The sequence below is a fragment of the Colias philodice genome, chromosome 8, assembly GCF_061535455.1.
Source record: "Colias philodice isolate Cphi_HAF_F1 chromosome 8, ilColPhil1 Martin Lab GWU primary, whole genome shotgun sequence".
NCBI lineage: Eukaryota > Metazoa > Arthropoda > Insecta > Lepidoptera > Pieridae > Colias > Colias philodice.
The window spans coordinates 11,772,318-11,787,158 of NC_143093.1; the positions used below are offsets into that span (position 1 = coordinate 11,772,318).

The following is a 14,841-nucleotide window of genomic DNA, read 5'->3' on the forward strand; positions in this document are numbered from 1 at the left end:
TTTTAATCGCTATGTTTGCTGCATTATTGTGCCTAATTTGTAATTGATTAAGTGGAACAATAATTTCAATATAAAATAAAATAAAAAGTGTAATTTACATTTAACTACACGGTATTTAATTTTAACCATATCCTAGTTATTTATGGTATTTACTTAGTTATTTGTTACTTTTATACATGTAGGCACCTATATTAGGTAAAATCTACAACCGTCTCATAGGTACCTACCTACATCACGATGTCCAACCCTATCTAGGTATAAGTTTTTACTTTTTAGTAAAACATTAAACTAGGTGGGTACTGGGTAGGTACCTATTCTTTTGTTAAAGATTGTTAGCCGGTTGTGCTAGTTCACACTTCACAACATTCCCTGCAAGTAAAGGACCGTGTTCAAAGCGATGTCAAGATTAGTAATTGGTAATTACAATTAGTAATTACCTTAATGAACATCGACAGTTACCGAACGAGAGGAATCTGTTATGACGTAACCGTTACTTTGGTGTTTACGAACGTTATCTCCGCTGAGTTTCAACCGACTTCAAAAGGATCTCATACATATGTGAAGCGATTCTTAATATTGGCGCCACTGAATCTGATGAATATCTTGAGTGTAGGTAGGTACCTATTTGATATTTGTTATTTTGGATTTAAGACAGTCGTTGAAACGGGTGAAACATGTTATATAATACTAGCGACCCGCCCCGGCTTCGCACGGGTGCAATGCTGATACTAAATAGTAAATACACTACAGAAAAACTGTGAACGTTGTATATAAAAACATAGCGACCCGCTCCGGCTTCGCACGGGTATAAAATAGATCCCATCAAAAACATCCTGTAAAAAACCCAAGTCTCGCAGCTCAGTCTTTCTACCGTCAAAAGTTGTGAGATCCATGTAATACCAAGTCGGTTAATCTATTTAGTGTCGACTTGAAGGACCTTCTGTCTTAAGTTATTACATAAGTTATTATCATGCCAATATTAAAAATATTTAACGTTTTAAACAAATAGATCGACTTGGACATCGCTTGATTTGATTATTAGTATGTATCACACTACACAGCACGACGACGGGCCAGCGACCAACAGGAACGAGAGTTTCAATCGCGTGAGGCGCGAGAGACTAAAGAATCTAATATAATATTGTAATATTCATTTTGTTTTCATGCGATGTCCAAGTCGATCTATTTGTTTAAAACGTTAAATATTTTTAATATTGGCATGATAATAACTTATGTAATAACTTAAGACAGAAGGTCCTTCAAGTAGACACTAAATAGATTAACCGACTTGGTATTACATGGATCTCACAACTTTTGACGGTAGAAAGACTGAGCTGCGAGACTTGGGTTTTTTACAGGATGTTTTTGATGGGATCTCACTTCTTTTTGTAGAGCCTTTCTTTTTGATACCACCACCAACCACCAACTGCATAAATAACTTTGTAATCCCATATATTTATATGGGATTACAAAGTTATTGATGCAGTTGGTGTATTTGGAAAACTGGACCGAAATTACAAAATATTTATGTTTTCCCACGATTAAGACACTAAACTCTATATGTATTCCAAATATGAAGCTTCTAAGTCTGCTAGAAGTGCCTTGGACTTTTGATGATCGGTGAGTCAGTGAGTGACAAAATTTAGAAACTTTAACAAGTTGTCATTCTTAAACTACTGGTTCAAATTGACTGAAATTTTAAATATTCCGTGTTTATACAATGCCGGATTAGTTACTGAAGATTCAGGTTTCTTGCTTTATCCACAACCGAATTATAGGGGGTCGAAAAAGGCCCGAATTGCTTCGAGAAAAGGATGGTACGGCCGTGCCGCTTTTTTTTTGCTCGACTTGGCGGGGGCACTGCCGTGCCCCCAGATAGCCGGGCGGCCGGCCGGTACCGCCGCAAACGCTACGTCCCGCAATTTTTAAATCTGTAATATCTTCGAAAATATTCACTTAAATCATACGGTGTAAAGGGCCATATAGATCTATATTAAATGAACAATGTATTCAAGGTATTTAATTTGTTAAGGATTAATGCTGTATTGGTTAAAATCGCATCGAAAATTTGCCATTATTTGTCGTAAAAAGTAAATGACAAAAAAAAGTTATTGTGGGTTATCCATAAGAGATAGACATATACCATCGCGGACTTTTCTGTAGATCTTTTCAATGTGTATAATACTTAGTACATTATTTTGATAAAACTCGTAGGGTTTAGCCTGCGTTTGCAATGTAAGCGGAGAAAATGTAATTTTTTACGACATCACATTAGAAATCTCAAAAATAACAGTACTTCTCCACTATTTAATGGATGTTATTATACATATAAACCTTCCTCTTGAATCATTCTATCTATTAAAAAAAACCGCATCAAAATCCGTTGCGTAGTTTCAAAGATTTAAGCGTACAAAGGGACATAGGGACATAGGGACAGGGAAAGCGACTTTGTTTTATACTATGTAGTGATTATACTGGAGAATCTCATTAGGATAAAATAACACGACACAATTTGGCGCGTTATTTTATTTATTTATTTATAATTTAAGAAATACGAATACCAATTACCAAACCGAATGCATCCATCAAAACTATGAATAAAACCTATACATACTATGTACCAACGTAGCTAGGTATGTTATAAAAATTAAAGGGAACTTGTTTAGAACAAATACAATTCATAGCTGTAGGTCTTGGAGAGCTATTTTGCCGATTATCTACTAAAAAGGGCCTTCTCCGAGGTCTACTAGATTACTAGACAAAGACCAGGGTCGTACGGGTCGTACAAGTCACGCTATTTAATTAAAAACTTTTTTTTACCTTCGAAAACCGCTCGTATTTCATTTTCATCAATCACTACACACAACAGACGTGTTCATTATTAATTAAGAATGATTACAATATAAGATTTCAACAACACGATTATAAATCGTTATTAATTTGTTTAAATTTAAATTATAACAATACACAATTTATTATTAGTTTCGACTTAACCACACTTTCACTGTATTAAAATACACCGCATTGTCTTATAAAGCACCATTTATGACACAACCACTATATATAACAAAGGGTTATACCGTATTTATTATATTTTAGACACTTTGTGCTATTTATTGTTAAGTTTACAACTATTAAAAAAAGTTTTTATCGAATACGATTTAAAAACATGTAACGTTCACAATAAAGTATAAACAACTGTTTGAGTGTGAAGTTCGTACGTCGCGTCAAGGGCACCAATCGGCGCGACGCTTGCAGGCGGCAGGGCAGCCAACATGGCGGCAACGTACGCTCGTCGCTCAGTCAACGGCCTTTGTAGTCCGTTTTCTTATGGGCATGCTTGTATGGAAAGGTATACATTTTTGAGTAAAGCAATGAAATTTGGTTCGAATGTTGTACTCGTCCATCTAAGCCCAAATCGCCTGGTAGCCAGTGTCTACTCCCCTGCAGAATGGAGGGAGGGGGGGTTATAGAACAGAGCGCCCGGCGCTCGGAAAAAAAACTCTGGCGGATTCATTTGGCCCTTTGAGTCGAGTTTGGTGTCGTTATCAGGTAACTAGATGATGCCTGATTCATTCCCCATACCAGTTTTTTAGGGTTCCATAGCAAAATATGACACAATCTTTAAAATAATAAACTTTTGGCAGTGGCAAAATCCAAACAAACCAGTATATTTTTATATTTTTGTATCAAACTTGGTTTATAAAAAAATACTGTCTGAAAGGCCATTTCATGCAGATTATAAAAACATTAACATGTAACATATATCTTACCATTTTCAAAGTGAAATAAATTATAGAAAGTACAGGAACGTTCGTCAGCGCAGCGTAGGGGACGGCTAATAGACCCGAAAAATAAGCAATAACATAAAACAAAAACCAGTCAAGTGCGAGTCTGACTCGCCCATCGAGTGTTTCGTACTTATTTGTCCTATACCATGTTATCTTGTCTGGTAGGACCTGGTTAACTGATACAGACACACTTTCGTCTTTATAATATTAGTGTGATTTTTAATCATCTTTAAATTATATATGAAGTCAGGTAACATTGTTAAAAATAAAGATAGATAATAATAGAACGTTTTTGTATTAATAATAATGACAACCACCTCCACAATTACATAATTCGGTACATTTGAGCTGGCGTATAAAACACTTCAGTCTGGAATTGCAAGATTTCACGCACCGACATCTTATCAATTCAAAGCTTCTCTTTTCTTTTTATTTCAGATGGGCAAGGAATATTTTGATTTTTTTAGGTCCCTTAATATATTATACAGCCTGTAAAACTGCCCTTAAGGTGTGTTGTTTAAGGGCGGCTTCTGTGGGAGGCAAATTTTCGATTTGCCTGTCCGTTTTTGTTAAAAATTTGTTTGCGACCCTCATTTACTGTCACAGCGGGGTACAATGTGAAAAACAAACATGTACTTATAATAATTATAAAAAAATATAAGTTCTGGATAAGAGTATCCTTAAAATATCGTGACCGTCCTTACCTATCATGCATTGTAATCACAAACTTTTCAATTTCACTGTCTGTATATTTGCCACTGTAAAGTGCTTCAAATCCTCTATATATATCTATAGCTCTTTATCTATAGTTTATCTATAGTTCTTTTAGACCTTCTAGCTTGGAATACATGATATTCTGTACTAGCCATATCTGTCGACTGTTCTTAACATTATTTTGGCTAGTATAGCTATATCGTGTAATCCAAAGCTAGAAGGTCTAAAAGAACTATAGGTACACCTGCATTTGAGGTATGGAAGGCATATCCGAATGTCACACGAGGATTTGAAGCACTTTACAGTGGCAAATATGCAGACAGTGAAATTGAAAAGTTTGTGATTACAATGCATGATAGGTAAGGACGGTGACGATATTTTAAGGATACTCTTATCCAGAACTTATATTTTTTTATAATTATTATAAGTACATGTTTGTTTTTCACATTGTACCCCGCTGTGACAGTAAATGAGGGTCGCAAACAAATTTTTAACAAAAACGGACAGGCAAATCGAAAATTTGCCTCCCACAGAAGCTGCCCTTAAACAACACACCTTAAGGGCAGTTTTACAGGCTGTATAATACATTAAGGGACCTAAAAAAATCAAAATATTCCTTGCCCATCTGAAATAAAAAGAAAAGAGAAGCTTTGAATTGATAAGATGTCGGTGCGTGAAATCTTGCAATTCCAGATTGAAGTGTTTTATACGCCAGCTCAAATGTACCGCATTATGTAATTGTGGAGGTGGTTGTTATTATTATTAATACAAAAACGTTCTATTACTATCTATCTTTATTTTTAACAATGTTACCTGACTTCATTTATAATTTAAAGATGATTAAAAATCACACTAATATTATAAAGACGAAAGTGTGTCTGTATCAGTTAACCAGGTCCTACCAGACATGAGACAAGATAACATGGTATAGGACAAATAAGTACGAAACACTCGATGGGCGAGTCAGACTCGCACTTGACTGGTTTTTGTTTTATGTTATTGCTTATTTTTCGGGTCTATTAGCCGTCCCCTACGCTGCGCTGACGAACGTTCCTGTACTTTCTATAATTTATTTCACATTGAAAATGGTAAGATATATGTTACATGTTAATGTTTTTATAATCTGCATGAAATGGCCTTTCAGACAGTATTTTTTTATAAGCCAAGTTTGATACAAAAATATAAAAATATACTGGTTTGTTTGGATTTTGCCACTGCCAAAAGTTTATTATTTTAAAGATTGTGTCATATTTTGCTATGGAACCCTAAAAAACTGGTATGGGGAATGAATCAGGCATCATCTAGTTACCTGATAACGACACCAAACTCGACTCAAAGGGCCAAATGAATCCGCCAGAGTTTTTTTTCCGAGCGCCGGGCGCTCTGTTCTATAACCCCCCCTCCCTCCAATATGCAGGGGAGTAGACACTGGCTACCAGGCGATTTGGGCTTAGGTGGACGAGTACAACATTCGAACCAAATTTCATTGCTTTACTCAAAAATGTATACCTTTTCCCATAAGAAAACGGACTATTGTGAATTAATGAATGGGTCTGACGAACCTGACTTCAGGGCGATGTGATTGATGCACTTGCTCTTGCGCAACTTTATGTACTTCATCTCATTATAGAGATCGATTTAGATTTGAAACTTAAGCTACCATTAAAAAAGCAATTTTTGGATTAAATAATAACTATCATAGATTATTATTAGATGTTTTTGTTACTAAAACTATTTTCTAGGAACTTATTTTTTTTGTAAATTACAGATTTTTGTGCAAATTTAATTATTAGATACAATAATTTATAGTCATTTGAAATTATTGTTTGTAGAAAATATTCGTTTCTTACTAAAAATAATATCAATATTATCTGAAAGCGATATCACTAACTAGGTAATTTGTGACCATCGTTTGTGACGGATAATTTATTTTAATTTATAATAATTCTGTCACGTAATAATAATATGGCATTTCTCGTTCGTGAATCAAATTTCTTCAGCATTCTGAGCCAATTAAGCGTAATTATTGTTTCAAACTCGTGATTAAGTTCCTTGACCGAATATCTAATGTCTAAATAAGATTGATTGCTTCATCGTTATTATAACAAGATTTTAATTCAATTGTGTACCTATAAACTTAATATTGAAATTTTCAAGCAACAACAAATTTGTAGCATCCAATTTCGAAGGTATGTTTTTCAAAAAAAAAATCAATTATATCAATGAATTGAAGTAATTTATTTATTTATTTCATTAAGGATCACCAACATGACATACACTGATACATAGATAAAAGCATTAAAGTAATAACAATCGTAGACATAGTGCTGTCACAACAGTCTGCAGCTAGCTGCAGATTAGGTAAAAAATATACATAATACTAATACAATAATCGTAATAATCGTAAAATTTCATTAAAATACAAAAAAATAAAGCTTTACTGCGAAGCCGGTCGGAAATGAATTTGAATTTACTCATAGCCCTAATGTGTGTATGTATTAAGTGTAAGTGCAAATTGCTAGTAATTACAACGATGCGATAGTACGTCAGTCATCACTGCCGGCCGCCGGTGAAAGTGATCGTCGCTGTGTTAATTGTTACGTGATTCTAATCGTTTACTTTTTCATTCAATAATACTATTTATTGAGGTTATTGTATTAAATATTATTGATAAAGCAGCGGATTTATATCGTGAAAAATAAACAAATAAATCGAGTCTTCTGATTTTCTGAATGATAGAAATAGATTTCGAATTTCGAATAGGTAATTTAGGTACTGTTATTATTCTTTATCCTACTTTTTTATTAATATTCAAATTATTATTTACAAGTTTTTTCAACCAACTTAAAAAAAAGGAAGTTATTTATCAGTTTTTCAGATTTTGTTCAAAATTATCTGTTAATTAGAAAAACAATAAATTTACGTCTATGCATCGTCTATGTTGCTAACATTTAATTCGATTTTCAAAATGAAGGTAAGGTAATAAATAATATTGATAAAAATTGTATTTTTCAAAGTTTCAATCGAATTTCTATCAAAGCGTGACATTATGAAATACCTAAGTACTACAAAAAATACAAAACTGAAAAAAAGCCCGATAAGTAGAGGTAAGTTTCATGTTTAATTAATTAATTTACTTTTAATTCTATCCATAAACATAAATGAAGTTAAGGTTTGATTGTTTATAATTGAACTGTTGTGGTATCGGAACATCGTATTGTTTGCCTTCATTACAGCGAAATACAACATACAAACAAGTTGAAATTGCAATAATTGGAGTTACCATTTATGTGAGTAACTTCGAGTCCCCCTTTGCCAAGCAATGACGCGACTTGGCTCCGAGTTCACAAGTTTCTTGTATTGCCTCAAACTACATTAGTTTGATTATTGGTACACATCTCGGATAAAGCAAGTAATAACAGGCCTTGTGGTAATTTTTATACATACTACAAGTGTTATCTAATAATAATATATGTACTTATTATGAAATAAGAAACTTCGTATGGCGCAAAAATTATTATTCACGAGCGCTTGTAAAAGTTTTAGTTAGGGTTTAGGGCTGCGGGATTCAATAAAGTTATATACTATCTGCCCGTGACCACAAGGTCGGGTTAAATCATAATATTATACTGAATAAATCACGCTGTAAATTCATTAATGCCTATAATTAAGTACGAGTTAAGTTATTAAAAATCGTCAAATCTTTCTAAAATGAAACTTTCAGAAGGTTCATAAAATACTGCTTTTTATAACGAAAAGTAAAGTGTAATTAACAGTGGAATAGATATAGCATTGTATATACTTCTAGCTTTAATTTCAAAGTCTAGTTCTCCCTCACTTCGGTAGCTAGCTAATATTATACTGTGACTTAGGTGATGTAGGTCGACGAGGGTATGTCGTGTTATATCTAATCTTCATACGTGTACCTTGTAGACTTTAATTTATTCGCTAACTGCTCTCTAGGCGCAAATAATTACTGTTACAATATTCGTATAGACTGACATGACAGTCTGATACCACTGAGAAATATACCCTCGTCTAAATTAATATTTTATGCTAAAATTAATGAACCATTGTAATCTATATCACATAATTTCCTTTGTGATCTATATTACAAAATGTTAATTATTAATAATGATTCGTGACTTATTAAAATGTATGATCATGGGATTGTTTTAAATGTTTTACCTTACGAATAAAATCTTCGACAAAGACAACCAAATTTATCTCTTTTTAAATAATTTATTATTCTCCTCCTTTGGATTATTAATGATGCTGTGAGCGATTTTTCTTCTAAAAGATAAATTGCTCTCTACCAAGCAGATAATTTTCAATTTTCTGACAGGGATTTAATGACCGCCATGTTAACAAAAGTCATAGCCAAAAAGCCACATTTAAGAGTCAAAATTCACTTTTTTATTTCACTTCACATAATCTATACTAATATTATAAAGCTGAAGAGTTTGTTTGTTTCAACGCGCTTATCTCAGGAACTTGAAAAATTCTTTCGGTGTTAGATAGCCCTAAGGCTATGTATCATCACGCTAAGCCCTAGAAGGCTATATATCATCACGCTAAGACCAACAGGAGCGTAGCTACGCGTGTGAAACCGCGGAGCGCAGCTAGTAAACATTAAAATGAAACGCGAAATAAGATTATAGAACGGATAGAACCGCTTCATAATTACTTAGTCTACAATCTATACGTAAACTCAACTACACGTCTAATTATTTCGATAAAACCAACAAGCCAGCAATTATCTCGTTGTAAATCATTTAGCAAAGCATCAAAATAGTTTTGCTATGAAACACATCCATCGTACCACAATGGCGTAGCAAGAAACCAGACATAGTACGTAATTACTGGGAAAAGCCACTGTATTTCTCATTATCCGAGTATTGAGTATTGGCGGTGAAAGTTTGTTGCTTCATATTGAACCTCAATTAAATATTTATCGTCCTAAATATTAGATATTATTACTGAAAGCGTAGTTAGTGAGAAATAGGGACATGAACTAACTAATGAAATTATCTTTGTTCATTTTCTATTGCGTTTGATTCAGCAGGCGACATAAAAATTGTTTTTTGGTGGAAAGAGTACCTATCATATAATATTATGAAGTAGACTGATGTTTATAACGATATAAATTACTAGCTGTGTCCCGTGGTTTTACCTGCAGTGCTCCGCTCCTGTTGGTCATAACGGTAGGTATTATGAAAAAAAAATCTTATTAATTCCTACAGCTTATATTGGCACAGCGAATTACAATAAAGTACGAAGCTAAGATAAATTCAAGTTGTATTTGGATCATTAAAGCTTCACTTTGCATTTATAAAGTTTTTTTTTAATTTAATTAGTCTGCGGACGACACGCTTCAACATGGAAAAACTTATTACCAAATGAAATGAGATAAAATATTTTAAACTACATAATACATATATGTATTGTTGAAACATAGAATAAATATATTATTTATTTTGTGTGTGCTAAAACTTATATAAGGTCTGTCCTGGCGGTAAAGCCCGGGGAAAAGCTATAGTGTATTAAATTATAATTTCACGATTTCATTCACACCTTCATAAATATTGCATATCTGAAATCTTTGGTTCGATACCATAGCTCTCAACCGATTTAACTCCAGTTAATATTTAAAGTACCTATAGCTACGTTCATTATAGACGTATCAAGTTCAATACCTAGTTGTCAAACCATAACTGCAGCGATTTTCATTACACAACAAAAGTCTGGTATTTTAATACAGAGAAATTGAATATTAAACACAGGTTTAAATTCCGTAGAGGAAGCTCCGGGCCGGAGGGCATCGCGCGGCAATTCATTACACGCTGCAAAAACTCGCCATTAAACCTGTCTTGAACAACTTGCATGCGAGGGCAGATTATACCCGAAAGGCTAACACGTAACGATTGTTATATATTTATGTTTTTCATAATTTTTCCTATATCTGTGCTTTAAGACGTTGCTTCGTACCAAATTTCAAGATTCTGTGTTCACGGGAAGTGCTCTGTAGGTTTTGATTCCTTTACGAATGTCAAAAATTTGCAGCATAAACTACTATATCTCTTGATGGTGTTGGCTTAGAAGTTTGTTTTTTTTCTAATAGCTGCAAGGGACAATACACCTGAATATTTGGAAGAAACAAACTTGACAGATAGACAGACGGACAAACAAGAAAGTTATCCTATAAGGATACCATTTTTTTCTTTTTGTGTTTCGGTACTCTGTAAAGAACTTTACTAGTCAGAATAACTAAAAATCTCGGAGTTTATTCAATGTTTTCTGTATATTATTCGCAAGACGTTAATTTGATAATTTAGGAATATAGAGACAATTATATTATGGCCTTTAATATTCAGTTCTTACAGGAAGGTTTGTAGTCTTATTTGTAGTATCAGATACTAACGTACCCAAAATTTACTTATTATATTGTAATTGTACAGACTCGTGCTTTCAGACGTTCGTGCCTAGACCGCCTATGAACAAGTCTTTGAATTACAATTAGTTACTGGATGTAGTGTCCGTATATGAAGCTCTCGATTAAATACTTATTTATTGCTGTTAATTGTGTCGTCGTTAAAGAGTTCATTAGTGCAGTCTAGCATTTTAATGGGCTGTAAAACTATTTTGAAAAACTTATCCCTAGCAGCGCAAGCTTTAGACGCCGGAGATCACACCATAATTGTGATATCTGATACTATAATCATTCTGCTGTTTATAGATTGTTCTCAGTATAGACAATGATAATAATTAACTCAATTCCCATGACCTTACCGTATAGTCAGTCATGTTCAAAACTTATTTAATTTCCTTTAAAAGATGTACCTTTTGCAGTTAATTTAACAAAACAATTTAATTGCTACATTTTACGGCCAGTACCTTAATTTAATGAAGGTCACGATCAAATAAATCGTTAAATAACTTTTATAATATACTTGATATAAAGGATCTTTAAATGTCTACATAAATCGAAGTAAATGTCGCGGAAGCGTCGTAAAACAAAGAGTTAAGATGTATTGGACTGAAAGCTCGGCTATTGCTCTTGTTTTCACTATTTTACTATGTGGTTAGTGAGCTTTTTTCTTCTTATACAATTTCTTATTTAATGTTAAGGCAACAAAAATATTACGATGGGTTCTTAAACGATAATCTTGAAAATCATAATTATAATAAACTAGCTTTCCGCCCGCGGCTTCGCCCGCTTTGTCTAAAACATAATAAATTCTAAACTAAAACCTTACTTTTGAATCACTCTATATACCTATTAAAAAAACCGCATCAAAATACGTTGCGTAGTTTTAAATATTCAAGCGTATAAAGCGACCTAGGGATTAGGGACAGAGAGAAAAATTTTGTTTTATACTATGTAGTGATATGCTTAAATCATCGTAACAACAGTCACAATAATTCTTAATATTGAGCAATACTCCGAAAGGAAATACAAAAGGTTGATTCAGCTCTGTGACCCAGTATATTAGCACACGTCTGCAAACATTAGCACTAACCGGGTTTACTGAAACAAGTTTGGTTGTATTCGGCACCGGACAGTCGACACATGTCGATGTCCTCCCGGAGGAAATAGCATTCCTCAGTCCTCTCCTACACTGCTATGCATTTCGAGGTTCGAGTGTATTTGCAGGAGTAGTTGACGTTTAATTATGCACTTTAAATTCAAATCACTACGTAATTTGTGTTGTGTAGAAAATCAAGTAAATTAAAAAATAATTCAGGTCTCTAATGATTAATTATTTATTGATTCACAATATTAATCACAGCTTATTATAATATGAAAAATTTCATAAGATCTAGCTGCTTCTTAAAAGTAAAATATTTTTTCAGTGTGTAGGTAGTGTGTACCTAGCAGTTACCTGTAAAAAACATAGTTTGTGGTCACCACACCGAATACGTCATATTATAACGTTGATATTTAATTAGAGAGAAATCTCTACAAATGATTAAGGTTATCTTATTGTGCAATAATAACGTAATTTCCATAATGTAGTACATATATAGTGTTCCAATTTACTCATTACGTTTAACTGAAATCATAACAATTAGGTAATATACGTATAAGGCATTTAAAATTACCTGTATTATCCGCAAACAAATTTTGCTTTATTTTTTTAAGGATTAGTACCCTGTATAGGCTGTATAAATTATAAGCGTAATAAGAACTGAAACCTTTTTTATTTAACGTACTAAAGAACTGTGATTAAAGTATACTAAAGAAAGAAAACATCTATTAAATGAATGGGATAGGAAAACCGCAAACGACCTGGCGCTGGTTTTCAATGCTTTATTTCGCAATATGCAACCACGTTTGAGTTGTTTATTTGGTCTAACGATTTAGTTCTAAAGAACGCAATTGCCAATTTCCATACGAAATTGGACGTTTAAAGGAAATGTGTGAAAGACATAAATAGTGAGGAGATAAAAGTCGGGATACAGGCAGTTAACTTAGTGCTCTAGTGTCGATAGCGCAAACTTTGGTAATAACGCGAACCTGCATTGCTCCCGTTGTGTGCTCCGAATTTGCTGCACTATCCATTAGATCTATTGTGGATTCGATTTATTATCTACTTATTTTCCACTTATTTCAACTATAATGAGCCATTCAAATATTATCCAGGTTATTGACTCCATTCGTATTTGTAACTAAATTTATGTCAAGTCAAAATGACCTACTAAATCGTGAATAGAAACGTAATAGAATAAAATAATATGAAATATAGATGAAAACACAGTTATTATCTTTTCAAATATATTTTAAGAAATTTCTGATAATACACCAATACACCAAAAAAATGTTGAAAAAATAAAGATTAAAATTATACCGTAATGAATAAGAATTAAGCATTTTTACCTGCTCAGTAACCAGGTATTAACTGTAAAGTAATTCCCTTAGACACAGATGTTCTATGCGGTAACTGGTAAGGAGTTTTTTGATGAACGCTACAACATACTGAATTATTCAGAGCTTGCGTTTTTCACTCCGGTGAAGCTGTTACTGGGAATACAAAGTGGGATCTTTTGCGCTTTTAAGGAACGTGTAGTTTACAGCTTTTACTTTATTCAGCTGATTAATTGAGACAAATTACCGGGACGCTTGAAGCAACCATTACAAATTAATATGTATTACCTACTCTAGTATATTATTCGTGATAATAACTATACTTATCTGTACTAATATTATAAAGCTGAAGAGTTTGTTTGTTTGTTTGTTCTCGGGAACTACTGGTCCGATTTGAAAAATTCTTTCGGTGTTAGATAGCTCATTTATCGAGGAAGGCTATAGGCTATATACCATCACGCTACGACCAAAAGGAGAGGAGCCACGGGGGTGAAACCGCGCGGAGCGGCTAGTAATATAATATTATAAAGCTGAAGAGCTTGTTTGTTTGTACGCGCTAATCTCGGGAACTACTGGTCCGATTTGAAAAATTATTTCGGTGTTAGAAAGCCTATTTATCGAGGAAGGCTATAGGCTATATATCATCACGCTAAGACCAACAGGGGCGGAGCAATGCGAGTGAAACCGCGGGGAACAGCTAGTGTTCTTATATCGCTACGGTTACGGTTAATTAAATAATTATTAATCATTATAGAGATCAAATAACCATCAATGAGCCAAAAATTGACGTGAGTTTAATTTCAATTATAACGGATTGAAATTATTTCTATAATTGTAGGTGGAGCTGTTTCGTAATCTTTAGCTATGAGCACAATTCTGAACCGAAAGCCAATTACTATTTAGTTCTGGTTATTAGTATTTATTGTATCTTAATCGTAATTTTAATTAAGCTACTGAACATTTTATATTTTATGTCCGTAATTTGGAATCTTTCATTAAAGTTAATAATTTAAGGTTCATTAAATAATGAATTGCGTTAGAATTACCTAATTAAATAGTTTATCGTTAAGGACTAAGGTAATGTACAAAATATAATTACTTATAAGTGTATATTATCGATCAAAAATAACTATCTTTAGCTATCCGTATACTTTATTCAAGCAAAAGCGATCTCTTAAAATTATTTTTTCCTTTTCAATAATTCTTTGTTTTTCGAAGGCACCCAAAAGCAGGATATTAATTTTAGTGACAAAGCTTAACCCGCCAGCGTGACGTCACAGCTCAATGGTAACCGTTAGAGGGGACCTTACAGGACCCAAGTCATCCGGGACGCCCGGGGTCCCGTCACGTTGAGCACACAAATATACAATTACCGGGGTAATAACTTATTACTTCCTAATACAGCTTGAACAAACAATCGATACAATTCTGCTTCCTTCACGTTATTAAATTTGTTGGTAATACGGTGCC

The 14,841-nt window shown here is 33.4% G+C and overlaps 1 protein-coding gene and 1 long non-coding RNA gene across 3 annotated transcripts in view; one reads left to right on the forward strand and one right to left on the reverse strand.

The window, feature by feature from the left end:
* The window catches only part of LOC149486837 (uncharacterized), a 332,103-nt gene that overhangs the window by 259,745 nt on the left and 57,517 nt on the right, over nt 1-14,841 (forward strand). The window lies entirely within an intron of this gene.
* Nucleotides 1-14,841, reverse strand: part of wake (ankyrin repeat and fibronectin type III domain containing protein wide awake) — a 55,611-nt gene that overhangs the window by 30,646 nt on the left and 10,124 nt on the right. The window contains exon 1 of one of the 2 annotated variants that reach the window (XM_089698467.1): nt 2,821-3,185. The exons of the other annotated variant lie outside the window; for it this stretch is intronic. The gene's annotated coding sequence lies outside the window, so the exon portion shown is untranslated. Of the gene's footprint in view, nt 1-2,820; nt 3,186-14,841 lie in introns of those variants that run through there. 2 annotated transcript variants of the gene reach the window in all.